Source organism: Odocoileus virginianus, unplaced genomic scaffold (assembly GCF_023699985.2).
Source record: "Odocoileus virginianus isolate 20LAN1187 ecotype Illinois unplaced genomic scaffold, Ovbor_1.2 Unplaced_Scaffold_1, whole genome shotgun sequence".
NCBI classification, from domain to species: Eukaryota; Metazoa; Chordata; class Mammalia; order Artiodactyla; family Cervidae; genus Odocoileus; species Odocoileus virginianus.
This window is the reverse complement of record NW_027224263.1, coordinates 1,127,876-1,155,590: the sequence shown is the minus strand read 5'-3', so window position 1 is coordinate 1,155,590 and position 27,715 is coordinate 1,127,876. Positions and strand designations below refer to the sequence as shown.

At 45.8% G+C, this 27,715-nt stretch overlaps 1 long non-coding RNA gene across 1 annotated transcript; it reads right to left on the bottom strand.

Moving 5' to 3' along the window:
• Positions 1-271: 271 nt before the first annotated feature.
• Positions 272-25,227, bottom strand: LOC139033280 (uncharacterized). Its single transcript, XR_011485884.1, has 2 exons — positions 25,103-25,227; positions 272-1,900 (listed from the first exon to the last, which is right to left on the bottom strand). It is a non-coding gene; the product is annotated as an uncharacterized lncRNA (long non-coding RNA).
• Between the last annotated feature and the right edge of the window lie 2,488 nt (positions 25,228-27,715).

Below are 27,715 nucleotides of genomic sequence, written 5' to 3'. Positions count from 1 at the left end.
GTTGACAATGGCTGCTCAAGCTTCAGCCATTGCAAAAAATCACTGCTTCCTTTTGAGGAAGCTTCCCAGAAATACAGTATACTTCTGCTTATATCTCATTGGCCAGATCTTAGTCTGGCTACTCCTCCTAAGGGAGGCTTCTTTTAAACTATGTGCATGGCCACCCCCAAAGAAATTTAAGTTTCTGTTTTTATGAGACCTTTTATTTTAAACTGCCTCAGTTATCTACTGCTATGATAACACTGCATAGCAAACAACCATCAGAATCAGAAACAGAAAACAATAAATATTTATTTGGCTCATGAGTCTGTAGGGTTCAGCTGACTTGGACTGAGCTCATTTCCTTTCAGTCACACTCACTCATGTGGCCTTGATCTTTTCCTAGAACCAGCTTTGGTTTCGTTGACTTTTTCTATTTTTCTGTACTATTTTATTTCCTTATTTGCCTTTATACTTTCTTCTGCTTACTTACTGTTTTTGTAGCTTTTAAGATGAAAGATGAGGTTATTGACTTAAAATCTTTATTTGAAATATAGATGTTTCAGTTCAGTTTCAGTTTAGTCGCTCAGTCGTGTCCGACTCTCTGCGAACCCACGGACTGCAGCTCTCCAGGCCTCCCTGTCCATCACCAACTCCCAGAGTCTACCCAAACCTATGTCCATTGAGTTGGTGATGCCATCCAACCATCTCATCCTCTGTCATCCCCTTCTCCTCCTGCCCTCAATCTTTCCCAGCATCAGGGTCTTTTCCAATGAGTCAGCTCTTCGCATCAGGTGGCCAAAGTACTGGAGTTTCAGCTTCAACATCAGTCCTTCCAATGAACACCCAGGACTGATCTCCTTTAGGATGGACTGGTTGGATCTCCTTGCAGTCCAAGGGACTCTCAAGAGTCTTCTCTAGCACCACAGTTCAAAAGCATCAATTCTTTGGTGCTCAGCTTTCTTTATAGCCCAACTCTCACATCCATACATGACCACTGGAAAAACCATAGCCTTGACTAGACGGACCTTTGTTGGCAAAGTAATGTCTCTGCTTTTTAATATGCTGTCTAGGTTAGTCACAACTTTCCTTCCAAGGAGTAAGCGTCTTTTAATTTCATGGTTGCAGTCACCATCTGCAGTGATTTTGGAGCCCCCCAAAATAAAGTCAGCCACTGTTTCCCCATCTTTTTGCCATGAAGTGATGGGACCGGATGCCATGTTTACAGCTATACATTTTCTTCTTAGCACCACTTAAGCAGTATAAGTTTCGTACCTAGTGGCTTTTTTTAAAATTCATCTCAAAGTATTTAAAAATTTTGTTTGTGATTTAATTTTTGAACAGTGTTTAATTTGGTGTTGTGTGATTTGCACATACTTTTTTGTGGAGTTTTTTTAATTGAAATATAGTTGGGTAGCAGTATTATATTAGATTCAGGTATAAACCAAGGTGATTCAATGATTTTATAAATTATACTCCATTTAAAGTTATAAAATAATGGTTGAGAGGCTTCCCTGGTGGTCCAGAGAATTTGCCTTGCAATGCAGGGGACACCAGTTTGATCCCTGGTCTGGGAAGATCCCACATGCCTCAGGGCAACTAAGCCCATGAGCCACAACTACTGAGCCCATGTGCTGCAACTGCTGAAGCCCGAGTGCCTAGAGCCTGTGCTCCAACAAGAGAAGCCACCACAACAAGAAACTGGCACGCTGCAACTAGAGAGTAGCCCCCACTTGCTGAAACTAGAGAAAGCTCACGCACAGCAATGAAGACCCAGCACAGCCAAAAATAAATAAATAAATATTTTTAAAAGATGTGTTTAAAAAAATAAAATAATGATTGGGACTTCTGCGATGTCCAGTGGTTAAACTCTGGTCTTCCAATGCAGGGGACACAGGTTCCAGCCCGGGTCAGGGAAGTTCTGCATGGTACAGGGTGCAGCAAAAAAATAAAAGAAATAAAAGAAAGTAATGGTTATATTTTTCTATGCTGTACAATCTAAACTGTTGCTTCTCTATTTTATACACAGTCGCTTGAAGGTCTTAATACCCTACCCCTATTTTGCCCCCAACCTGGTTACCTCTTCCCATGGTAATCAGGAAAAGAACAAATGTTGGAGTAAACAACCAGAAGTTTCTTCTTCAGGTGTTTGGATATATTGAGAGATGAGAAGGAGGGAGAAGAAGAAAAGAGAAAGAAAGCATAGCAAACTGTATCATAAATGGGCCTGTGGCCACTGACTTCTGCATAAGAGGATGTGCCTACTCCAGTGGGCCAAAGCTGGCTGGCAGGTGAGATCTGTGCCCTGGGAACCAAGTGAGCAGAGCAACCCTTGGCGGTGTAGCATCTCTGCTGCTGAAAAACTGTTTTCCCAGAATTTTCCAGCCAAGAAGTTTTGGGCCTTAGAAGCTGAACCAAAAGGCCTCTCGTCGGAGAGATTCCAGAAACTATATCCTCTTAAATGCCTCTGTGGAGGCAAACGGGATAGTGATATGTGAAATACGTGGCCCCAGGTCAAAATCTGGGGCTTCCCTTGTAGCTCAGCTGGTAAAGAATCCACCTGCAATGCAGGAGACCCCGGTTCAATTCCTGGGTCGGGAAGATCCGCTGGAGAAGGGATAGGCTACCCATTCCAGTATTCTTGGGCTTCCTTGTGGCTCAGCTGGTAAAGAATCTGCCTGCAATGCGGGAGACCTGGGTTTGATCCCTGGGTTGGGAAGATCCCCTGGAGAAGGGAAAGGCTACCCACTCCAATATTCTGGCCTAGAGAATTCCATGGACTGTATAGTCCATGGGGTTGCAAAGAGTCTGACATGACTGAGCAACTTTCACTTTCAATAGGTCAAAATCTGGGACACCAATAGTCAAAGTCAGAATTCCAGAGAAGATCCTCTTAGTTTTAGGTGAATATAAAGGGAACAATCAGCACACAATCTTCAGATTTTGGGACTGCAAGGGGTCTTGCAAGTCACCCAGTCCATCCTCATCCCACCAATCGTCACTGTCTTCTACCCTCCAAAACCTCACAGTCAAGATACAAAATTCCCTGGTGGTCCAGTAGTTAGGATTCCAAACTTCCACTGCAGGGGACAAGGGTTCTATTCCTGGTTGTGGAACTAAGACTCCACATGCTGTGTAGGGGCAGGGAAGACAGGCTGCATGGAGAAGACATTCATTTGAGGGGATTATTTTCTATGGGAACGTAGCTTTTTGCAGAGCTAAAAGATTTTTGTGGGTAAAAATTACCCAATCACACCTAGTTCCCCAAACCTAGGAATACAGGATCTGTTTCAACAGTCTTCAAATTTGCTGAAGAGCAGTTGCTGACCTTATGAAGAATAATAGATGATTCAGTGTCCCTGAAGGACCGACTTGCTCCTCAATTCCCTTCTCCTTCTCACTCCAAAGGCATCCATGTCATCTTAGCAGCTTCTGCCTTGCAGAGGGTCAAAGAATGGGTTTATTTTGTTTTTAGCAAAAAGCAAGGGACTCTTTAGAACTTTGGTGCTCCGGGCTCCCAACTGAATTCTTCTACAAAAGTTTCCTTGGAAGGTCCCACAGGTTAATGACTTAAGATTCTCCCTATCAAGCCCATAAAATGGGCTACCAGGGAATGGTTGGGGAATGCTGAGGAAACTAGGATTTCAAGAAAATATTGCTCCTGCCTCTGGCCAAGCTATGGAATTCTGTCACCTGACCCTGCTCATCCAGCAAGCAAGATTCCTCAGGCAAAACATAACTCCTGCTCCTCCCACGAATGCTGAACATTCTGTTTTTTGCCCTGAGGAAGAAACTGGTAAATAACTGCCTTTTCTTCTCCCAGTTGCACACCCTCTTCATTGCAAAAACCAAGGAATTGGGTGACATTATCTGAGTCTGTGTGGTTTAGCAGGGCTCAATATCAAGCTTCAAATTGTTGTCAGACACACATTGGAGTGCAGCCTGTGTTCTCCTGGGTGACACGAAGGGAAGCCACTGAGCTCCAAATTTCAGCAAGCTGTTTTTCCATACACTTCTGATCATCTTAACTCAAGCGACCTATTTTCATTCCTGTCCTAGGGAGGCATGAAGCTCTCTTAGAAGTACATAAAACTAGTTCAGACAGGCATGCCCGTTAGGGTATGGGAAAGGGAAAGTTCCCAGAAATTTCTGCCATCAAATTACCAAGGCTAACCCCCTCCTTTAGTAGATTCAGTCAGTCAGTCATCCATTGCTTCATTCAATAAATATTAATAGACAACCTATTGTGTGCTGAGCTCTCTGACAGATGAGGTTCCTGATCTCTTGGAGCCTACACTCTAGCAGAGGGAGAGAGACAATCAAGATACAAACAAGGACTTCTCTGGTGGTCCAGTGGTTAAGACTCCACACTCCCAATACAGGGGACATGGGTTCAATCTCTGGTCAAGGAAGATCCTGCATGCTGCACAGCCAAAACAAAGAGGCAAACAAACAACAGCAACATCAGGTAGTGAGGAACTGAGGCTACAAGACAGGAAGAGCCTTGCCCGAGAGTATATTGTCCATGTCTTCTGACTCTCTGTCTCTCATTTTTTCATTGAATATATTTAGTGTCAAGTACCTACTATGTGCCAGGAACAGTGCTAGACACTGAAGATACAAGATAAATAGGACAGACAGGGTTCCTGTCCTTACAGAGTTTATAGTATAATCAGGGAGCGTGTGCGTGCTCAGTCATGTCCAACTCTTTGTGACCCCATGGACTGTAGCCCGCCAGGCTTCTCTGTCCATGGGATTTTCCAGGCAAGAACACTGGAGTAGGTTGCCATTTCCTCCTCCAGGGGATCTTCCCAACTCAGGGATCGAACCCACGTCTCCTGTGTCTCTATAAATAAACACATAGAAAACCATAAAAACTTATGGTTTCTAGTCCAGTATGGAAGGAAGCCCTGGTGGCTCAGTGGTAAAGAATTCACCAGTAATACAGGAAAAGTGGGTTTGATCCCTAGGTTGGAAAGATCCCCTGGAGAAGGAAATGGCAACCCACTCTAGTATTCTTGCCTGGGAAATCCCATGGACAGAGGAACCTGGTGGGCTACAGTCCATGGGGTTGCAAAGAGTTAGACACAACTTAGTGACTAAATGACAAAAAAAAAAACATGTAAGGAGTTTAGAAGTCAACACTCCCTTGTACAACAAATAAAAAGCTTAGATTCATAAGAGAAGTGAGGTCACTGAGTAAACTGTTGCCCTCCAAATTGAAGAGACAGAGAAGGAGATACAGACTCACAATGTAGAGCAGAAACCTCCACGGAAATCAGTACTGGAGTAGGAAAATCTGAACGTAATTAAGGAATTGCTGGTGACTCAGTGTGGACAAGCTGTGAGTTTAAAATTCCAGGGGATCCAGTCTACGGGGAGGCCATGATACTTTTGTTAACTTTATATTCAGGAGCTCAACCAGGTCCTTAGAGTTAATATTGGAAAACAAAAAACTTCCTATGCTTCAGGCAGAGGGAAGGCAAAAACCAATCATTTTGAAATACACCAGATCATTCTGCATTTCTTCAAATGATCTGCCTTCCGGAGAAGCCAATTAACCAATGTCTAACCCTCTGGGGTTTTATCAGAGCCTAACTGACCCAAGAGAAGGAAGAAGTCAATTCCAGCTAATTCTAACCATCCTGTCCCATCGAAGCTGGAGGAAAAACTGAGATGCACTGGTGGTGTTCAAAGTTGAGGGGCACAACATCATGAAGGACTGAGACCTAACCATAGACCTGTGGAATTCTTCCCCTCCCTGACAATTTACCACCATTTCACTATTACCCTGGTTCCTTTCGCCCAGTGCATCATGCCCCCCTTTCAACAACAATGAAAAAAAAAAAATACAAAGCCTATTAAAAGGCAAAAAGCACAACTGAAGAGACTGAACAAGCATCAGAACCAGACACAAATATGGCAGGAATGTAGAAATTATCAAACCAAGAATTTTTTAAAACTATGAAGAATATGCTAAGGGCTTTAATGGATAAAGTAGACAATATGCAAGAATAGATGCATGATGCAAGCAGAGGGATGAAAGTCTAAGAAAGAATCAAAAAGAAATATTAGAGATTGAACACACTGTAACACAAATGAAGAATGCCTTTGATGGGCTCATTAGTAGACTGGATACAACTGAGGAAAGAATCTCTGAAGTTAAGGCTTTGACAATAGAAACCTCCAAAACTGAAAAGCAAAGAGATGAAAAAAGTGGGAAAAAAAAACCACAGCAGAATCCAAGAACTGTGGGACAAATACAGAAAGTGCGATATATATGAAGTAATACAAGGAAAACAAAGAGAAAAGACATGTTTGAAGCAATAGTGATTGAGAATTTCTCCCAAATTGTTGTTGTTGTTCAGTCGCTAAGTTGTGTCTGACTCTTTGTGACCCCATGGACTGCAGCATGCCAGGCTTCTCTGTCCTTCACTATCTCCCAGAGTTTGCTCAAAACTTCATGTCCATTGAGTTGGTGATGCTATCTAACCATCTCATCCTCTGCTGCCCTCTTCTCCTCCTGCCCTCAATCTTTCCCAGCATCAGGGTCTTTTCCAAATTAATGTCAGACACCAAACTACAGATCCAGGAAGCTCAGAGAACACCAAGTGAACAAAGTTAAAAGAAACCACATAAGGGCATATTGTATTCAAACTTGAGAACAATCCAAGATAAAGGGAAAAAAAACCTCGAATAAAGCCAGAGGGAGAAAAACACTTTACCCATAGGGGAGCAGAGATAAAGATTACATTTGCCTTCTCCTCAGAAACCATGCATGTAAGAAAAGAATGGAGTGAAATATTTAAAGTATTGAGAGAGGGAAAAAAAATAGACACCAACAGAGAATTCTGTAGTTTGTAAAATTATCCTTCAAAAGTGAAGGAGAGGGCTTCCCTGGTGGCTCGGTGGTAAAGAATCCTCCTGCCAATGCAGGAGACACGAGTTTGATCCCTGATCCAGGAAGATCCCACATGTTGTGGAGCAACTAAACCTGTGTACCACAACTACTGAGCCTGTGCTCTAAAGCCCGGGAGCTGCAACTACTGAGCCCATGTGACACAACTACTGAAGCCTGTGCACCCTAGAGCCCATGCTCCACAACGAGAGAAGCCACCCAAGTCAGAAGCCCACACACTGCAACTAGAGAGTGGCCACCACTTGCTGAAACAAGAAAAAACCCTGAGCACCAACGAAGACCCAGCACAGCCAAAATAAATAAATAAATAAATAAAATTACTTTTTAAAAAAGTGAATGAGAAATAAGGACTTCCCTGGTGGTCCAATGGTTAAGACTTCACCTGCCTCTGTGTGTGTGTGTGTGTGTGTATGTGTGTGTGTGTGTGTGAGGGGTGGTGGTGCAAGTTCGATCCCTAGTCAGGGAGCTAAGAACCCATATGGCTTCTGGCCAAAAAACCAAAACACAGAGCAGAAGCAAAGTTGTAACAAATTCAATAAAGATTTTTAAAATGGTCCACATCAAAAAAAAATCTTTTAAAAAAATTGAAGGAGAAGTAAAGACTTTCTCAGACGAATGAAAATTGAGGGAATTTGTTGCCAGTAGACATGTGTTGTAAGAAACATTAAAAGTTCTTTAGTGACAAGGAAAATAATACAGGTCAAAAACTCAGATCTATATGAAGAAAGGAAGAACATCAGAGAATGAATAAATTAAGGTAAAATAAAAACTTTTTTCTTATTCTTAATTGATCTTACAATAACAGTTGTTTTCAAAATAGTAATAGCAATAATGTATTTGATTATGTATGGGGCTTCTCAGGTTGCTCAGTGGTAAAGAATCTGCCTGTAATGCAGGAGATGCAGTTTGATCCCTAGGTTGGGAAGATCCCTTGGAGAAGGAAATAGCAACCCACTCCAGTATTTTTGTCTGGAGAATTCCATGGACAGAGGAGCCTGGTGGGTTACAGTTCATGGGGTTGCAAAGAGTCAGACATGACTGGGTGACTAAACAACAATAACCATTTGATTATGTATGTTTGTGTATAAGTGAAATGAATGACAGTAGTAGTGCAAGAGACAAGAGACAGGATTGGAATATTTTGTTACTATAAGGCATGTGCGCTTGAAAGTCGACTTGGATGAGTTGTAAATGTATATTGCAAACTCTCGGCAAACTCAAGACCGAAGAAGAAAGTCAGAGGACTGACACCATCTGATTTTAAGACTTACTATAAAGCTAAAGCAATCAAGGCAGTATGGTATCAATGAAAGAATACACAAAGAGATCAGTGGAACACAAAAGAGAGCCCTATAAATAGACCCAAATAAATATACTCAACTGATCTTTGACAAGGGAGCAAAGGCAATACAGCAGAGCAAAGGTGGTCTCTTCAACAAATGATACTCGAACACCTGGACATCCACATACAAAAGAAAATCAATCTAGACACAGATCTTTATCACTGTGGCTTCATAGTAAGTCTTCACATTAGATAGTGGTCAGTCCTCTGACTTTATGTGTAAACGTAAAATGTAAAACTATGACAACATTGAGTTCTAGAAGCTAACACAGGAGAAAATCTAGATGACCATGGGTTTAGCAATGACTTTTTAGATACAATTCATGAAAGAAATAATTGCTGTGCTGGATGTTATTAAAACAAAAACTTCTGCTTTGTGAAAGACACTGTCAAGAGAATGAAAAGGAAGCCACAGACTGGGAGAAAATATTTGCAAAAGACACATCTGATAAAGGACTATTATCCAAAGTAGACAAAGAACTCTTAAAACTTAATAAGAAGAAAATGAATGGCCTGATTTTAAAATGGACAAAAGACAGAATTCCCTGGTGGCCCAGTGCTTAGGACTCCACGCTTTTGCTGCTGAGTGCCCCGGTTTGACCCCTGGTCGGGGAACTGGGATCTTGAAAGCCTCAAGGTGCAGGCAAAAATTTTTTTTTAATAAAAAAATAAAAGTGAACAAAAGACATGAAGAGACATCTCACCCGAACAGACACTATACAGATGGAAGTAAGCATATGAAAAGATGTTCAACATCATATACCATCAGGGAAAGGCAAATCAAGACAGCAATGAGATACCACTACACACCTATCAGAATGGCCAAAAGCCTGAACACTAAAAACATCAAATGCTTGGATGAGGATGTAGAGCAAATAGGAAATCTTATTCCTTGCTGGTAGGAATGCAAAATGGGACAGCCACTTTGAAAGACAGTTTGGTAGTTTCTTAAAAAACTAAACATACACTTTCATAAGTCCATCAGTCATGCTCCTTGTTACTTACCCAAATGAGTTGAAAACTTATGTCCACACAAAAACCTGCATGTGGATGTTTATAGCAGCTTTATTCATAATTGCCAAAACTTGGAAGCAACCAAGATGCCCTTCAGTAGGTGAATGGATAAATAAACTGTGGTACATCTAGACAATGGAGTATTATTCAGCACTAAAAACAAGTGAGCTATCAAGCCATGGAAAGACATGGAAGAATCTCAGATGCTTATTACTAAGTGAAAGAAGCCAATCTGAAAAAAACTACAAACTGCATGATCTCAATTATATGATATTCTGAGAAAGGCAAAGCTATGGAGACAGGGAGAAAGTCAGTGGTTGCTAGGGGTTGAGGGGCGAGAGGGACAAATTCTCAGAGCATAGAGAATTTTTAGGGGCAATGAAACTATTCTATGATGGCAGATACATTTGTCAAAACCCCATAACATGTGCAACATGAATAAGGACTTTTGAGTGATAATGGCATGTCAATGTAGGTTTATTGATTGTAACAAATGTACCCCTCTGGTGGGGGGCGAGCCTAGTGAGGGAGGCTGTGCATTTGGGGGGACAAGGGGTATTCAGAAACTCTATACTTTGCACTTAGTTATACTGTGAATCTAAAGCTGCTCTAAAAATAGTCTATTAATTAAAGAAAAAAAACCAGAATGTTGATGCAGCAGTTCCCTTAGAAGATCATCTGTCCACTCTACTGATTTGGCAGATGCAATGGCTGAGGCCCAGAGAGCAGAAGGTACTTGCTTAAAGTCACACAGCAAGCTGGTAGCAGAGCCTGGGTCAAAACCAAATGTTGTGTTTCTCTGTCTGATACATATCATGCCAGATAGCAAGGGTCAGCATATTGGTGTTTTTTTTTTTTTTTTTTTTTAGTTAGACAATGATTTGCATGAACACTTCTGAAATAGCTTACCAGCTCCACTGTCTGCAAAAGGACAGAATGTTTTAGCCCTCAGTCCTTCAGAGAGAACAAACTCTCTGCTTCCCAGAAGATCAGCACCACACCCAGGCCTCACTTCTATCCAAGGTCTACTGAACCGTTAGGGTTAGGGACGGCCCCTGAGGCCAAAGCCAAAAAAGGAGCCTGGGGCCTGGCTCTCTGTCCCGTTCTCAGCCCTCCAGCTCTTGCCCAAAGTCCAGAACAGGGAAGAACATTTGGTAAACCCATTCATTAGGTCCTATTTAGTCATCGTAAAGTCTCATAATTTGTTTTATGGAAGACTTTTTACCTTGATTAATATCCAAAGCTCCCAAGCGTGTGTGAAGCTATGTTTGAGTCTGTACAAACGTACCTGAAGTGTGCATTGTCTGCAGTCCCCTGCGGGTGACTAGTGCCTCTGTCAACACTGTCCTTTCCTGATGCTTCTGAACACGGCCCAGGGTCCTATTTGAACTGACACATGACTACACCCTCACTCTCTGACTTTGCAGACAGCCCCAATTCACACGTGGATAATTTGATCTTCGCTGTTTCCTTCATATTGAAAATGATTCCATGGGCAGTGACCCTTTAGATAGATATACACTTTTTCCTGCTCAACCCTAGCCCCAGTCTCTGGGCTCTCCATGTCATTAGGCCCCCACCTTCCTCCACTGGAGAAGGAAATGGTAACCCACTCCAGTATTCTTGCCTGGAGAATCCCATGGACAGGGGAGCCTGGTGGGCTACAGTCCATGGGGTTGCAGAGTCGGACATGACTGAGTGACTAACACTTTGACTTTCCTCCACCGGTGGATTCCTTCCTTTTCTGGGTTTTCAGTCTTGCGTGTCTACTGACTCGGGGGTTAAAAATGAGCTTCCTTTTTTCTTCCTTATAATAATGGCTCTCCTCCAACCCTTCACTGTCCCCTCCTCCAGCTTCCATCCCACCTCACTCTTTCCCTTCACAGTCAAAGGTCCTCGAAAAAGAACCCCATCACTGAGCCCTTCTGCTCACTGTGCAGTCCTTGTAGTTTGCCTTTAGCCGCCTCCCATTCTCATCTGTGCAGCTTTTGTCTTGGGGCCTCCCATGCAGCCCTAGGCACTGCTGAGCATGCTCCTCTTGCCACTCCCTCCCCCTGGGCCTCCGGACCCTATTCTCTCCTGGTCCTCATGCTATTTCTACTACGATTTCATTTTAGCCACCTTCATGAGGTCTTCATCTTCTGCCTCTCTTTCCTATTAGTGTTCCCCAGGACTCTGCCCTTGGATCTCTTCTCACAGTGATACCTACGCTCTCCCATTCTGGCCTCATCTTTTCAACCTCCATCTACATGGTCCCACATCTATGGTCCCCGCCCAGATTTCTCCCCTGAGCCCTAGACCCATACATCCAACAGACCCAATCTGCTGACACCTCACACTTGACACATCTGAGGTGACTTGACCTTTCCCCACAAATTCTACTCTTTCTACTGTGTTCCCCATCTTGCTGAATGGCTCCATTAGACACCAAATCACTGAAGCCAGATAGCTGGGAGTTATCCCAGACCCTTCTTCCTCTTTCGTCCTCCCCTACACCCAATCCATCAGTTTGTCTCACCAGCTGCACCTTCAAACATATCCAGAACATGACCACTCTTTTCCATTTCTACTATTGGGTTGGCCAAAAAAATTCATTTGTGTTTTTCCACTACATTTTACGGAAAAATCTGAATGAACCTTTTGGCCAACCCAATACTACCTTTCTGCTCCAAGTCACTATCCTCTCTTGCCTCAAAGTGGCCTCCGTGCTTCTACTCTTTCCCTTTTCAGTCCAACCCCACATTATAGCCACAGGGGTCAATGTAGCATAAACTGACCATATCACTCCTCTGCTCAAAATATTCCAACAGCTTCTCATGTTCCTAAGAATAAAATTCAAACTCACTACCGTTGCATAAAAGAAAGTCCACATCCTGATTCCCGCCTGCCCTATCCAGCCTTTCTCACAATAGTCCCCCCTCCCACCCAAAGTCCCAGACCCTTTCTATGCCACGTTCTCTCCCCTTCCTGGATCTTTGCTCACAATTCTTCCCTCTGCCTGGTACAATCTCTCAAAATGGCCACCCAACAAGTTGACCACAGACTCATGTTTCAAGACGACAATAGAAACCCTTCCTGTTATTCCCAGCTGTATCTACCATTCCTTCCACAGTGTCCTCTATAGCACCCAATGGTCATTATCAGGAAATGCTTGTGAAGCACCTACTATGTGCTGCTCCCACCCTCTCTGTAGGTAACCAATTCTATGAGTTTCCAGCTTCTACTTCTTGTGTTTCTGTACAAGTGAGCAGATGCATCTATATTTACTTATTTCCTCTTCTTTTTACACCAAAGGAAGCATACTACAGATATGTTTTTTGTTTGCTTTTGGCCTTTTTCATGTACCAACATATCCTAGAAATAACTCCCTATCAGTTCATAAAGAGCACCCTCCTCCTATTTTATAGCAGCATGGGACTCCATTCTGTGGTTGTACCAAAGTCTGTACAACCACTCTCCTCTGTAAGGATACTTAGGTAATTTCAAATATTTTGCATATATGTAAACAAAGCTGTAATGAACAACCTCGTGCATATACATTTTCATGTTGTTTGAGGTGTACTGTCAGGGTACTTGTGTGTGTGTATGTGTGTGCGTGCTCAGTCATGTATGACTGTTTGTGACCCCATAGACTGTAGCCCACCAGGCTCCTCCATCCATGGAATTCTCCAGGCAGGAATACCTGGACTGGGTTGCCATTTCCTCCTTCAGGGGATCTTTCTGACCCAGGGATTGAACCGACATCTCCCATATCTCCTGCATCGCAGGCAGTTTCTTTACCACTGAGCCACCTGGGTAGGTTCCTGGAAATGTGATTGTTAAGTCAAAAAGTAAATGCATATATGATTTTGTGAGATATTGTCAAATTCTCCCCTGAAGGGTTGTATCCAATTTCTTTTCCACCAGCAATGTATGAGAGTCACCTCAGGAATTTGTGGAAGAGGATTTTCTCAGGGCATGAGCTCTGTTTCCTAGCTCACCTGTCTTTGTGACTGATCCACCCCAGCACATACAAAGGCTGCTCAGCCTCTCAGCACATAATCCTGCCCTTTGAGAATTCTCCTTCTGGGTGGAGCAATGCAGAAACCCACGCCCTGCATTGCTGGCAATGTTCCTGCATCTTCTGCCTTTCACATTATTTTTGAAGGAAAAACAATCAGCAAATTTTACACTGGTTCCATGTACACAAGGCTCCAGACCTATCAGAAGGTTCTTAAGTCTCAATCAGCTTGAGGAACAAAGGAGGAAGTTCAAGGAAAGTTTGGTACTTTTCTAGCCTCAATGAGTACCAGTTTGGTTTGTTCAAAGTCATCTAATGAGGACAGGCATCCATCTTGTAAATAAATAACCCATCCTATTCAGAAAAATAACAACAAAAGTAACTTACTGTGCTTCAAGGATCACAAAGTGCTTTCATACACACACACACACACACACACACACACACACACACATTATCTCAGTTGATCCATACAACAGAAGCATCCATGCTGGAACAATTGCTTCCTTGGCCAATCTTTGATGTACATTAAGTGCTTCGCGGACTTTAATTGTAATTTATCTATGCAGACTTCAAAGGGTTAATGAGAGTTGAACTCCCAGCAACCTGAACTTATTAAAGGAACAGGGTTGGAGGGAGCCTGGGAGCCGGAAGTGGTCAGGAAGCCCAGTCAGCCCCAGGCTCAAATTTCCCTGACTGAGAGCCTCCAATGAATTATGATGGAAAACCCCCAACTGCACTGTATCCTCTCCCTTTAATTTGGGCATTTAATAAACAGATTGCATTGTTCTCCAAAAATGAGGAAGGTTAATAATTTCCTTGGACGAAGAGTTCCAAGCAGCCCTTGTGGCTTTGTGCAGACCTTCAAAAGAACTTCTGCAGACAGGGTCTGTGAAACTTTTTATACTTGTCTATTAAATTTTCACTAAGCTCCCCTGCCCTCATTAATATCATTAGGGTATAGACCTGAGAACTTGTCCAGTATTTGTCAGATACCCCAAATCCCAGGGAAGGGATCCGAAGCTATAAATTGGATGATGCCCTCATGGGGCATTCCTCCTGCCAGCTTTCCCAGCTGGCAGTGCCCTCCTACTTCTCCCTGGGCCCCCAGGACCCCCCACCATTGCACCCTTGCCAGGAACTAGTTGAAAGAGGCCTTCTCTTGACCCCTCAGCTCACGGCAGAAAAGTGTCCATCTACCAACATAACAGGCTGGCACACAAAATGTAAAATGAGGAGGCAAGGTTGTTTGTCTCTTGGGCCTTCCCAGCTTGTCAGGGCTCCAAGGGCAGTTTGGATGGTGTGGAGCCTGTAAAGTCACTGCTTAAGGAAGCAGTTATGAGTATGGGGTGTGGGATCAGATAGACCTGAACTCAGATCCTGGCTCTGTCCTTTGCTGGCTGTGTGTTCTTGGGTAAGTCACTTAGCCTCTCTGAGCTTCATTTTATGTATCTGTAAAGTTGGAGGAGGTGAGACATAATAGTATCTATGTCACAGGAGTTGTGGGAATTTAATGAGATGAGGAATGTAAAATGCTTGGCCTGGTATCTGGTGCACAGTAGCTATTAAGACTCCTAATAAAAGAACCAGGGTTAAACAGAAGCAGACTCAACAGATATAAAGAACAAATTAGTGGTTACCAGTGGGAGAGGAAAGGGGGGGGCAAGATAAGGGTAGGGGTTAAGAGGTACAAACTATTATATATATATATATATAACAACAGGGAATATAACCAATATTTTATAATAACTATAAATATTTACACTAATATTGAATCAATGGCTTAGTGAGTAAGGAACCCGCATGCAATGCAGGAGACGCAGGTTTGATCCCTGGGTCAGGAAGATCCCCTGGAGAAGGCAATGGCAACCCACTCCAGTACTCTTGCCTGGAAAATCCCATGGACGGAGGAGCATGGTAGGCTGCAGTCCATGGGGTCGCTAAGAGTTGGACATGACTGAGCAACTTCACTTTCACTTTTCACTTTCTTGCACTGGAGAAGGAAATGGCAACCCACTCCAGTGTTCTTGCCTGGACAATCCTAGGGATGGGGGAGCCTAGTGGGCTGCCGTCTATGGGGTCACACAGAATCGGACACAGCTGAAGCGACTTAGCAGCATGTATGGATGTGAGAATTGGAATTATAAAGAAAGCACCGAAGAATTGATGCTTTTAAACTGTGTGGTGTTGGAGAAAACTCTTGAGAGTCCCTTGGACTGTAAGGAGATCCAACCAGTCCATCCTAAAGGAAATCAGTCCTGAATATTCATTGGAAGAACTGATGCTGAAGCTGAAACTCCAATACTTTGGCCACCTGATGTGAAGAACTGACTCACTGGAAAAGACCCTGATGCTAGGAAAGATTGAAGGAGGGAGAAGGGGATGACAGAGGATGAGATGGTTGGATGGCATCACCAACTCGAAGGACATGAGTTTGAGTAAGCTCCAAGAGTTGGTGATGGACAGGAAAGTCTGGCATGCTGCAGTCCATGGGGTTGCAAAGAGTCAGACAGGACTGAGCAACTGAACTGAACTGAACTCCCTAATAGGTCTTCAACGGAGTTCTCCCCGCAAAGCAAACATTCTGCTTTGGGAAGCAAAGCATTGATACTCCTTGGACTGTGAGCAGGACGCCTCTCCCCAAGGCCTGGTGTGAGGTAGCAGAGGAAAGAGACTTCTCTCCCCAGCTCACTTTGTGGTGGGAAGTTCTGTGGCTTTCACAAGGACAAGTGAGGGGAGGGGTGGGGAAAGCAAGGATGTTGTGGCTCTTGTGATTGGCCATCCGCGGAAGTGGTGTGTCAACAAGCAGCCAATTCCACTCAAGCTCGGGCATGCAGGCCCCGCCCTCTGACCTCACGTGGCCCTGCATGAGGTTGCTGCTTGCTTGCTCCTGGACCCAGGAGCACTGGGAGTTCTGCCCAGCTCAGCACTTCATTATACTATGGATGCAGGAAGGAACTGGCCAGTAAGTACTTAGCTCCTGGTTGGGCCACGGCCAGACTAAACAGAGCTGGGATATGCGACCAAGGGTTGGTGCTGGCTTCACTGCACCCCCAGGCAATGGAACTACAGAGCACCCCCAAATAATGGATACCAGAGACACTTCATTTCCTTCCCACTCCAAGCATATGCTTTGGCTGCCAGAACCCAGATGTGCCACGAGGCATCCATGAATTCATCCTACCAGACTGCACTCAGCTTTCTCTGCTTGGTCCTCTGTTAACCTCTCTCTTGTTAGGACCAGGGGCAGGGTGAGTGTGGGCAAATCATCCCCCTTCTCTGGGACTCAGTTTCCTCATCTGTAAAACGTGTGGGCTGAATGCTTTCACTGAGGTCTCCATAGCCACTATTCTCAGCCAGGTCACCATCATAACCTCCTGATTTGTCTCTCTGCTTCCACTCCCATCCCCCTTTTCATCCATTACTAACACAGCAGCCAGGGGACCCTCTTTAAAAATGCAAATTAAATTGTAACTCTTCCCAGGTTAAAAGCCTCCCATCTCACTTTAAATAAAATCTGAAGTCCTTACCACGACCCACAAAAAGCCCTATGTGATCTGGTCTAATCTCATCACCTGCCTCCCACCCCCTGCCTCCTCACTCCCTCTGTTCCAGTCCCAGCATTCCAGCACGTTCCACAAACACGTCAAGCTTGTAACTGCCTCGGGTCCTCACATGGCTGTACCTTCTGCCTGAGATGCCCTTCCCCAGCCTTTTGCCTATTTACCTTCTGGTCATGCTTATGGTCTTGATTCAAGGTCAGCTCCCTGGGAAAATCCTTGTACAGACGGCATCGCCTGTCCCAAAAGGCTAATTCAAGTACTCCTGTTACATACGCTTTTACTGGACACTGTTTTTTGCCTTCATAGCTCTCTCACAACTATAAATCTTTCTACAATTATTTAACATCTGTCTTCCCCACAAAACTGTAAGCTCTGTGAGAGCAGGAGTCTTGTCTGTCCTGTTCCCCTTTTTATCTTTGGTACCTTTCCTGACTGGTAGCTCAGACAATAAAGAATCTGCCTACAATGCAGGAAACCCAGGTTCTATCCCTGGTTTGGGAAGATCCTCTGGAGGAGGGCATGGCAACTGACTCCAGTATTCTTGCCTGGGAAATCCCATGGACAGAGGAGCCTGGTGGGCTACAGTCCATGGCGTTGCAGAGAGTCGGGCATGACTGAGCGACTAAGCACGCACCTTGTGCAGTGCCTGGCACATTTGCTTCAGTGAACGAATGAGTGAATGAATGAAGCTCCTTGCTGGCCTGGGCAGCCCACAATGTCAGCCCCATAGCTCCTTAATCTGGTCACTGTGTTCCCACCCTCTCTGGGGCTTGAAAGCAGCAGTGTTGATCTATTGACCTCACTGGCAGGCAAATATGGTCTCCTAAAGGCAAATGTGAAGGACTTTGGTTTATGTCATTCAGTCCTCTTGCTCCTTTCTTTAGTGATTCAATCCCCCCTAGCATCCATCCAGCACCTACAGTATTGCCCGACCCTTCCTCAAGGCTGCTGGTCTAAATGTATCGGGCTCTGAAAGAACTCATATGTAAACAACCAGCTCTCACACACTGCAGCCGGTGCCGAGTGCTGGGAGGACAGAGGAAAGAGCAATTGAGAATTGATTGTCCTGTGGAAATTTAGTGGGGGAAGGGGGGGCAGAAGATTGTGCAAGAGGGTGATCTAATTAGTGGCGGGGCAGGAGTGCTTTTCCTGATGGAAAGAAGGATGCCCATGTCGGGGGCAGCATTCTGGGGTGGACTCTGTCCATCGGGTGGCTGCCAGGGACTACCTGCTGGGGTACCAGGGCCACAAGCACCCCGAATACACAGTCACACATTGCTGCTCTCACAACCATCCAGGGAATTTCTGAAATACGTGGAACTCATTCTGATCGAGTGGGTCAAGTGTGGAGTCTGGCTATCTGCCTGTTTAATAAACACCCTCCCCCCTGCTCCCCCGCCACATCATCTTGAGGCAGGGGATCTAAAGAGAATGCTTAGAGGGACACTGGCCCATTCTGGCAGGCGACTCATGCCTGAGTGGGAACTTAAGTGGAAGCTTAGGATGACAGTACTTCCTGAGCACTTGGGATGCATTGCTGATGGATGCGGGAGGGGTTAGGGTTAAGTAACAGAGTCTGGGTGAGGATGGCAGTTAAGGATGTAAGAGTCCTGAGCCCATGACAAGAGTCCTCAGGGCCTAGGTGGCCATTAGCTCCCACGTGTCCCCCACCCCCAGACCAGGGATCCCTTGTGTGCTCGGGTGGTTTTGGGGCCAGAAGGGAAAGAATAAGATGCGGGTTTCCTAGAGGTGAACTGGGAACAGTGGAATCTCCAGGCTGCTCCCTGTCTCCAAATGGGCAGTGATGGAAACAAGTACACCGGGGTCCAAAGGCCTAGCCTGTGGGTGAAATAGAGCAACAGAGCAGGAGATGACACGAATGCACTTCATTCATTCATCCAATCATTTCTTCATTCCACAGACCTGTGCTGAGGGCCAGGCACTGTACTAAGTGCTGTGAGGTTTGATGGTGCCACCACCTGGCCACCCGTCAAAGTCAGGAACCAGAGTGTCGTCCTAGACCCTTCCATCTCTCTTCCTTATCCCCTCCAGGCAATCTGTTTACCAAGTCTCATTGATTCCACCTCCTAAATGTCTAGTGATTTCAGCCCTCCTTCCCCAACCCCTCCAGCACTGCCTGAGCACTGCAGCTCACTCTTTCCCAGACCTTTGCAGAAGTTTCTTCACTGCTCTTGCCAAGCCCAGGCTTGCCTCACTCTGATCCATTTCCAACACTATGGCCAGACTGATGGTCTTTTCTGAAAGAGCTTTATTGAGATATATCTTATATACCATACAATTCAGGGCTTCCCAGGTGGCGCTAGTGGCAAAGAACCTGCCTGCCAAAGCAGGAGACATAAGAGATGCAGGTTTGATCCCTGGATCGGGAAGATCCCCTGAAGGACAGGGCAACCCACTCCAGTATTCTTGTCTGGAGAATCCCATGGACAGAACCTGGTGAGCTACGGGGCATGGGGTCAAAAAGAGTCAGACACAACTGAAGTGACTTAGCATTCAACACACACACCATACAATTCACCTGCTTTAAACATATAATTCAGTGATCTTTGTATATTCAGAATTGTGTAATCATCACCACAAGCCAATTTTAGAACATTTCCGTCACCCTGAAAAGGTCCCTCGTGCCCATTAGCAGTCACTTCCTGTTCTTACCCCCAGCCTCAGACAATCACTCATCTACTTTCTGTCTCCACAGATTTGCCTTTTCGGGGTATTTCAATATAAATGGAATCATGCAATACATGGTCTTTTGTGTTGGGCTTTTTGATTGCTTCTCTTAATATACACATCTGCTCAGTTAAAACCCTTGGATGAAATGATGATTAGCTGGTGGATGTGTTAACTAACCTTACTGTGATAATCATTTCACAATATAAATGTATATCAAGTCATCAGATACACATTGAGTTTACACAATGTTTTATATCAATTACATCTCAATAAAGTTGGGAAAAAAATCTTGAGCAGCTGTTCATCATCCACACATCAGACACTTCATGTTACTGTTCCAGGTTATTTATACCTGACCCTGTGATTCCCTAACATAGAGGAATGCACTTTTTGGCCAATCCAATACACTCTTTCCTGCCTCCATGCTTTTGTGCCTGCAATTTCCCTGCCTGGAATGCACTTTGTTGTTCAGTCACTAACTCATCTCTGAGGACTGCAGGATGCCAGGCTTCTCTGTCCTTCACTGTCTTCCAGAATTTGCTCAAATTCATGTCCACTGAGTGCCATCCAACCATCTCATCCTCTGTCATCCTGTGCTCCTCCTGCCTTCAATCTTTCCAAACATCAGAGTCTTTTCTAATGAGTTGGCTCTTGGCATCAGGTGGCCAAAGTATTGGAGCTTCAGTTTCAGCATCAATCCTTCCAATGAATATTCAGAATTGATTTCCTTTAGGATTGACTGGTTTGATCTCCTTGCTGTCCAAGGGACTCTCAAGAGTCTTCTCCAACACCACCATTCAAAAGCATCAATTCTTCTGCCTCAGCCTTCTTTACAGTTCAACTCTCACATCCATACATGACTCCTGGAAAAACCACAGCTTTGACTATATGGGCCTTTGTCTGCAAAGTGATGTCTCTGCTTTTTAATACACTGTCTAGGTTTGTCATAGCTTTTCTCTCAAGGAGCAAGCATCTTTTAATTTCATGGTGGCAGTCACCATCCACAGTGATTTTGGAGCCCCCCCAAAAAAATAAAATCTGCCACCATTTCCACTTTTTCCCTATCTATTTGCCATGAAGTGATGGGACCAGATGCCATGATCTTAGTTTTCTGAATGTTGAGTTTTAAGCCAGCGTTTTCACTCTCCTCTTTCACCCTCATCAAGAGGCCCTTTCCATCCTCCTAAAGAGGCATAATCTCTGGTAAAATGTCTCCAACATTCCATTTCCCAAATTCTGCTTATCAATTTCTCTGTAAGCACTTTACACTTTGTATACGCTTTATTCATTGCACAACTCATGTTGCTCTGTAAGTAACCATACTAATCATACCTCCCTAGACACACCATGAGTTCTTTGAGAGCAGTAGCACAATGCCCCCTGTATGCCATCTCTCTATCCTCAGGAATAGAGACACAGACATAGAGAATGGACTTACGGACACAGGAGGGAAAGGAGAGGGTGGGATGAATTGAGAGAGTAGCACTGACATATATACACTACCATGTGTAAAACAGGCAGCTAGTGGAAGCTGCTACATAACACAGGGAGCTTGGTCTGGTGCTCTGTGAAGACCTAAAGGGGTGGGATGGGGGATTGGGGTGGGAAAGAGGCTCAAGAAGGAGGGGAGATATATAGATTAGATTAGATTAGATTAGACAATTATGGATGATTCACATTGCTGCATGGCAGAAACCAATACAACATTTTAAAGCAAGTATCCTCCAATTTAAAAGAAACATTTGTCAAACCAAAGAGAACTGCATGAGATTGAGTCCACAGACCACCCTTGAGAAGCTCACAGTCTTGTGAGAGAACAAATAAACCACTGATTCACCAGTGTACATTGATTGAGGCCCCATTCTGTGATGGTGGGAGGAAGGAAAGAATAAAAAGCACTAATGGTAAAGAACCCACCTGCCGAGTGCAGGAGACATAAGAGACTTGGGTTTGATCCCTGGGTGGGGAAGATCCCCTGGAGGAGGGCATGGCAACCCATTCCAGTATTCTTGCCTGGAGAATCCCATGGACAGAGGAGCCTGGTGGGCTACAGTCCATGGGATTGCAAAGGGTCGTAGAGGACTGAAGTGACTGAGCATCCCCACATATGGCAGCCATGATGATGTGGAGAAGGTACACTCTCCACAGATCAGTGCATTGCAGTGAAACCATGACATAACCAAGTGTTTAGGTGGAACAGTGGGATGTCCTAATGGCATTCCAGAAGAGAGGGCAGTGACCAATGTTAAGACTCTTGAACAGAGCATAATGGAGGAAGAACTCAAGTGTGGAGATGGATCTGGACAGGAGTGGGAAATGTAAAAAGCAGTCTTCCATGGCAGCAAAAGAATGACCCAAGCAGCATCTTGGAATGGAGGGGAAGATGGTTTGGAAGAGGGGGAGCCAAGGGGTGAAGGAATCAGTATGGATGCTGATTCCTTGGCAACTTCATCCAAGAGAGTGTGATGCCAAGGGCCTGAAATAGGGCTCTATCAGTAGGAATGGCAACACAGCTGAAGTAAGGTTTCCAGATTTAGCAAATGAAAATACAGGACACAATACAAGGGACACACTAACTAAAAAATAGTATGTTGTGTGTATTTGAAATTCACATTTAACTGAGCACCCCTGCATTTCACCTGACATGCCTACACTGGTGGAGAGCAAGATGGGGCCTAACTTGGAGAACATTGAATGCCACGCCAAAATGTTCACCCTGTGCCCTGGTGGGTAATGAAGAGCCACTGGAGGGTTTTAACCACAGGTGAATAGATACCTTTCAGAACGATGGTTCAGGTAGTGGCAAGGGTAACGGGCTGAGGCATGGTGGTGGTGGCTGGACGCTTTAACAGTAATTCAGAAGACAGACACTCAAGGGTCTGAGTCCTGGCAGAAATGGTGGGCACAGGAGGGGTGGAGAACCCAGCTCAAATCAGATGATGCTCCATTAATGCTAAATTACACACTGCAGGAGTAATGCATGGGTGCTGTGACTTAACACCTAGGGCCATCGAGGGAGCTGCCTCCAAGTTGGGGCACCTGTGAATGATTTCACCTGCTACTTCCTGCCACCCAAGGTGGGGAATTGAGGTGTCAGCGGTGACACTTAGGAGGAGGAGACTGAGCAGCTGCCAGAGCAGAAGCCCCTCCAAGTCTCTCTACCGCCTTCCATTCTGCACTCTTCCCTTTCCCCTCGGGCTCTGGTGCCAGTCCAGAGCACACAGTGTTCTCCCAAACAGATGCATGAATTCTGGGCCGGGTGATTCACTCTCCCTGGCCAGAAGGCCCTGCCTGCTGGGACAAGGACCAGGCCATCCCCAAGAACACCCCAAAGGGCCCCCTGGTGCAAACCCTTATAGAAAAGTTCACACTGAGGAAAACAACAGGTGTCTAAACAGTGCTGGCTTTCGCTGGGGGGCAATTTTTAGCACAGCTGATGAAAGAGATGCCCCATCTTAGCCCTGCTGGCGAGGAACATCTAGAACACTCTCCCAGCTAAAACCTAGGGCTCCCTGGGGCTCCAAGAGCCAAGCCTTCTGCATGTTGATTTGTTTCCCACCAGCCAAGACATTTGCACCGCTCTCTGGTCCCGCCTGGTCCCATGATCCTTGTGGCTGCACATGGATCTACACATGGCTGGGGTAGACACCTACGGCTGACAGAAGGAAAGGGCTCATCACAGGCTGCAAAGCTGGGCACAGAGGATGGGATGAGACTTTTTCCCCACAAGCCCCACTGTCTTTCTCCAGGATCTCTGGGAGGCAGTGGTCCCTCAGGGCCTGGGCTGGAGTTGCCAGCACCTTCCTTGGTAATTCTGAGGTCATTATGCCAGCGGTGAGGAGGCTATCGGTCCAAGGGTAGTGGCTCTAAACTCAGATGGAGCTGAGGTCTAGGCTTCACTTTCCCTTTACTATCTATGGGCCTTGGACAAGTTACTTAAACTCTCTGAGCCAGAATTGCTACTAGCCATGTGTAAAACGGGGCCAATTAGGGTAGTTGGGGGACTTCCCAAGTGGCACTAGTGGTAAAGAACGCACCTGCCAATGCAGGAGACATAAGAGAGGCGGGTTCGATCTCTGGGTTGGGAAGATTCCCCTGGAGGAGGACATGGCAACCCACTCCAGTATTCTTACCTAGAGAATCCCATGGACAGAGGAGCCTGGCAGGCTATAGTCCATAGAGTTGCAAAGAGTTGGACACAACTGAAGTGACTTAGCATGCACGTAATTGGGGGGATTAAATGAGATTATATACGTAAAGCATTTATCCCTGTACCTGGCACTTAGGAAGCATTCAATAAATGCTAAAGGGTATAATTACCCACCTTTGACTTTATGTCCATCTCCCCTTGTAAGATTTTTCCCCAGGGTCACAGCTCATAACCATCCCCTTCAGGCCACCACTGCCTGGCCACAGAGCCCTGCTTAAGAACCCTTGTCTGAGGGACTCAGTCCTTGCTCCACAGACAGTGGTCCTTCCAGGGCCTCTCATCCTAGTTCACAGCAACTTGCCTCTATGGCTCAGCCTTTTGCCTTTTATCTCATGTGCCATTGTTGGAGAAGAAGCCAGAGACAGAGGGCAACGGGCAAGGGCAGAGAGCCAGCAGGCTATGCCAGGTGGAGCCAAGGAGATGCTGAGAGTCTGTCCAATCAGCACTTTTTCAGTGTGGGGAGGCAGCTACCGCCAAGGGAGTAAGTTTTCTGAGAATGTCCAACCTTGCTCTTGCCCTAAGCAGGCATGCTGGGAGGTAGCAGCAGGTGTATGTGGCGGAGGGAGGGTTGAGGGGGGAACAGCCCCTTCCCCCACAAGCTCTGATCTCTTGGCTGGAAGGAAGGAACAAGGAGCTCAAAGAACTCAAAGATCACCTCCTACCTAGCCATCCCCGTGGCCGCTCAACTACCATCCTCCAGCGTACGTACCCATGTGCCTGGATTCATACCACACACTGAAAAACGAAGGAGAAAAGCTAGTCTTGAAAACAGAGGGAGTCTTGGAGGGCCAGGCAGTGACCCACCACTGAAGGCATCTGTTTGCTCTCCCAACTGTACACCAGATCTCAAAGGCACCTCCTTGTTCCTGCACCTCCCAGGAGTTATCAAGAGCAAGTGTGAAAATGTCCCCAGTGCTAAATCAATTAGGGATTGCCTTGGCAGTCTAGCCTTTAACAACAGCTTGTACTGCACCTTCTAGGTAGAAGCCAATTAGATCTTCTCCAATCTCTAGGAAAAAAGAGACAAGCACTTGAGAAAAGGGGACACAAATAGCTGCATTCAAGGCAACTACACAGAGAAAATAAGTAGTCAGTGGCAGAAAAAAAATACAGAAGTTATCCTTAAAACATCTGGGAAATGGTGTCAGCCCTGTAAAAGCAAGGCTGGTTGGGGGTGGGGGGGCTTTCCATTGGCCTTGCCCAGCTGTCTTCCTCCCACTCAGAACGAAATGTTCTATCTTTCTGTGGTTATAACCTCTTTTCACTTGCCCGTGTCTGGACCTTGCTCAGGGCTGCCGCTCTAAGACGCTCTCACGCAATCGCAATCGTGAATTACCCAAGTCATCCTCGGCCGACGCTCTCCTCCCCCGCCCTCTCTCCTTACCCACTGCCGCCCTAGTTCCACAGGAAGAGTCGCTGCGGTTGGTTCTTAAGCGGCATCCAAGGCATCCCTTGCCTCTCGCTCACCCTCCCCGGTGGGCACATGGCTTCCCATGCGGCTACAGCCGGGGAAGCTAGGGGGCGTGTGCGTGGGCGGGGCGGCCGCCCGCCGAGGGCTGGGTGGAGAGGGAAGATCCGGCGGCCGCGGAGCCCTACCTGCGTTCCTGGCGAGTCTCGGCTTACTTCCCAGAGGCACCTGGGAGGATCGGGGGCTCTTTCGACTTCCCAAAAGCCTCTGACAAACGTCCTCACCCAAAGCTGCCCGGGAAAACCAAACGACCTACGCGAACTCCCAGGCACTTGGGAGGAGTGGGAGTAGGAAATGTTTGGCTTTAGAATCCCAGAACCAGAGTGGGATGAGGGTGGTGGGCAGGGCCAGGGTGGCTAGTCACGGCCTTCCTGCGGGGGGGCTTGGAGCGGAGCAGGGGTTCAGATGTCTTGGGGAGCGCCAAGGAAGAAAAGGGGAAAGCAACCACCGGCCAAGACAGGGGTTCTCAAAGTTGGCTGCCAAGTAGAATCAACTGAGGAACTTAAAAAAAAAAAAATCCCGGTGCCCGGGCTTCACCCCAGACCGAAGTGATCTGAGTCCCTGGGGGTGAGACCCGGGTGTGAGTAGTTTTTAAAAACTCCCTACGTGGTTCCAATGTGCACCCGAGGTTGAGAGCCCACGGCGTCTAGAGCCGCAGTGAGCTGGTCTCCAGCCTCACAGCCCTGACCACGCCCGAGCTTGTTTGAACTTCGGGCTTCTCCAGCCCCACCTCAGGCCACTGAATCAGTATCTGCATTTTTAAAGTAACCACTTTATTAAGATATAATTCACACACCACAAAATTCACATTCTGAAAGAGGAAAACTCAATCATTTTTACTATTACGTTTCACAAATTTGTACAACTACCACCTCTTATCAGATTTACTTTTCATCACCCCCCAAGTAATCTGGTACCCATTAGTAATCACCCCGCCTCCCCCAATTCCCTCCTCAATCCAACCATGGGCAACCCCTATTATACTTTCTGTGGATTTGCCTCTTCTGGATATTGGCATGTGCATTTTAACACAATACTCGCCTGCCAACACAGGAGATGTAAGAGACATGGGTTCGATCCCTGGGTGGGGAAGATCCCCTGGATGAGGGCATGACAACCCACTCCAGTATTCTTGCCTGGAGAATCCCATGGACAGAGCAGCCTGGCAGGCTACAGTCCATAGGATCGCAAAGAGTCCGACATGACTGAAGCAATTTAGCACATACATCAGGTGATTACTCCAAGAATTACAGTTTGAGAAACACTGGTGTGAGAGACCTTCCAGAAGCAGCCCTTGCTGGCCCCCTTCCCACAATCGCTGTCATGCAAACATGTGGGTCCAGGATTGTTAGATTTTCTGCTTTCTCAAGAGAGGCCAGAAATATGGACTTTTATGTGAAATCTTTCACATTTTAAAAGGTTGGCAACTAATTCAGATTTTTGGAAAACACTGTTTGAGCCAAAGAGAACATGCCTGAGGGCTGGATTCAGCCTGTCAGCTGTCAGTTTGCAACTTCTGATGATCACCAGGTTCTGACCCACTCCTACCAAAGTGCTTCCTACTCCAGGTTTTCTCCTTGTTCCATGGATATGGGAGAACAACTACTTTGTAACCTCCTCATAAAATCCTCTGTATCTTATTCTTCCCTCTCCAAACTGACAGCTATACATTTATTGGGGACCTACTATGTGTTTCGTGCTTTATGTCTCTGGAATCACTTAATTGTTATGGCAGATATTGTGATTCCACTTTTAAAGACAAGGATACTGGAGCTCAGAGAGGTTAAGTACCTTTCCTAATGTTGCAAAGTAGCTCAGTGTCCAGCTCCCGAATGTTGGTGCCTGGGTTCCTTCCACCTCCTCATGCTACCTTTCCTTTGCCAATTTTTGCCCAGAGGTCCCATTTTTCATCTTTTTTCTTCTTTTGAACATTCTCCATTTCCCCCAGATTCTGGACATAGCTCTCATACAGAGCATGGTCTCTGTGAGCCTAGGACTTAGGCTTGCTGGGGAGAGAGTCTCAATTCCAGCCACTGAAACTTGTTTCATCCCTGCTTAACAGGCATTCTGATCTTTGGTTTGGAAAATGCAGCCGATGTAATGAGCCATGCTCTCTTCTGAGGCTGATTCATATCCAACTTGTGGTCAACTCCCTCCTTCACTTGGTGTTTTCGTGTTTATTTGTGTTGAGCCAAATTATGTTGTCAGGTTTTGTCACTAACAAGCCCCTTGCACTTGTCCCCACTGAATTTCATCTGGTTTCGAAGGACCTTTCTCCAACTCATCTGACCAGAAGTCCTTCTGTCATTTTCTGTGGGTTTGGCCTCTTCCCAACCTGCTTTCATTTTCAGATTGCTTCAATAAACTGTCTCCACCCTCCCCAAAGGTCCCATCTGTCTCTGTGCTTTCACTGCTCTGGGAACTCTGGTGAGGCCTCCTGGGCTTGGAGCAGACAGGTGGAGGGGAGGGCAGAATCTGGTCCCCAAAATGGGTTGGGGTGGAAGAGTGTCTGATTGGGACTGGGAATGC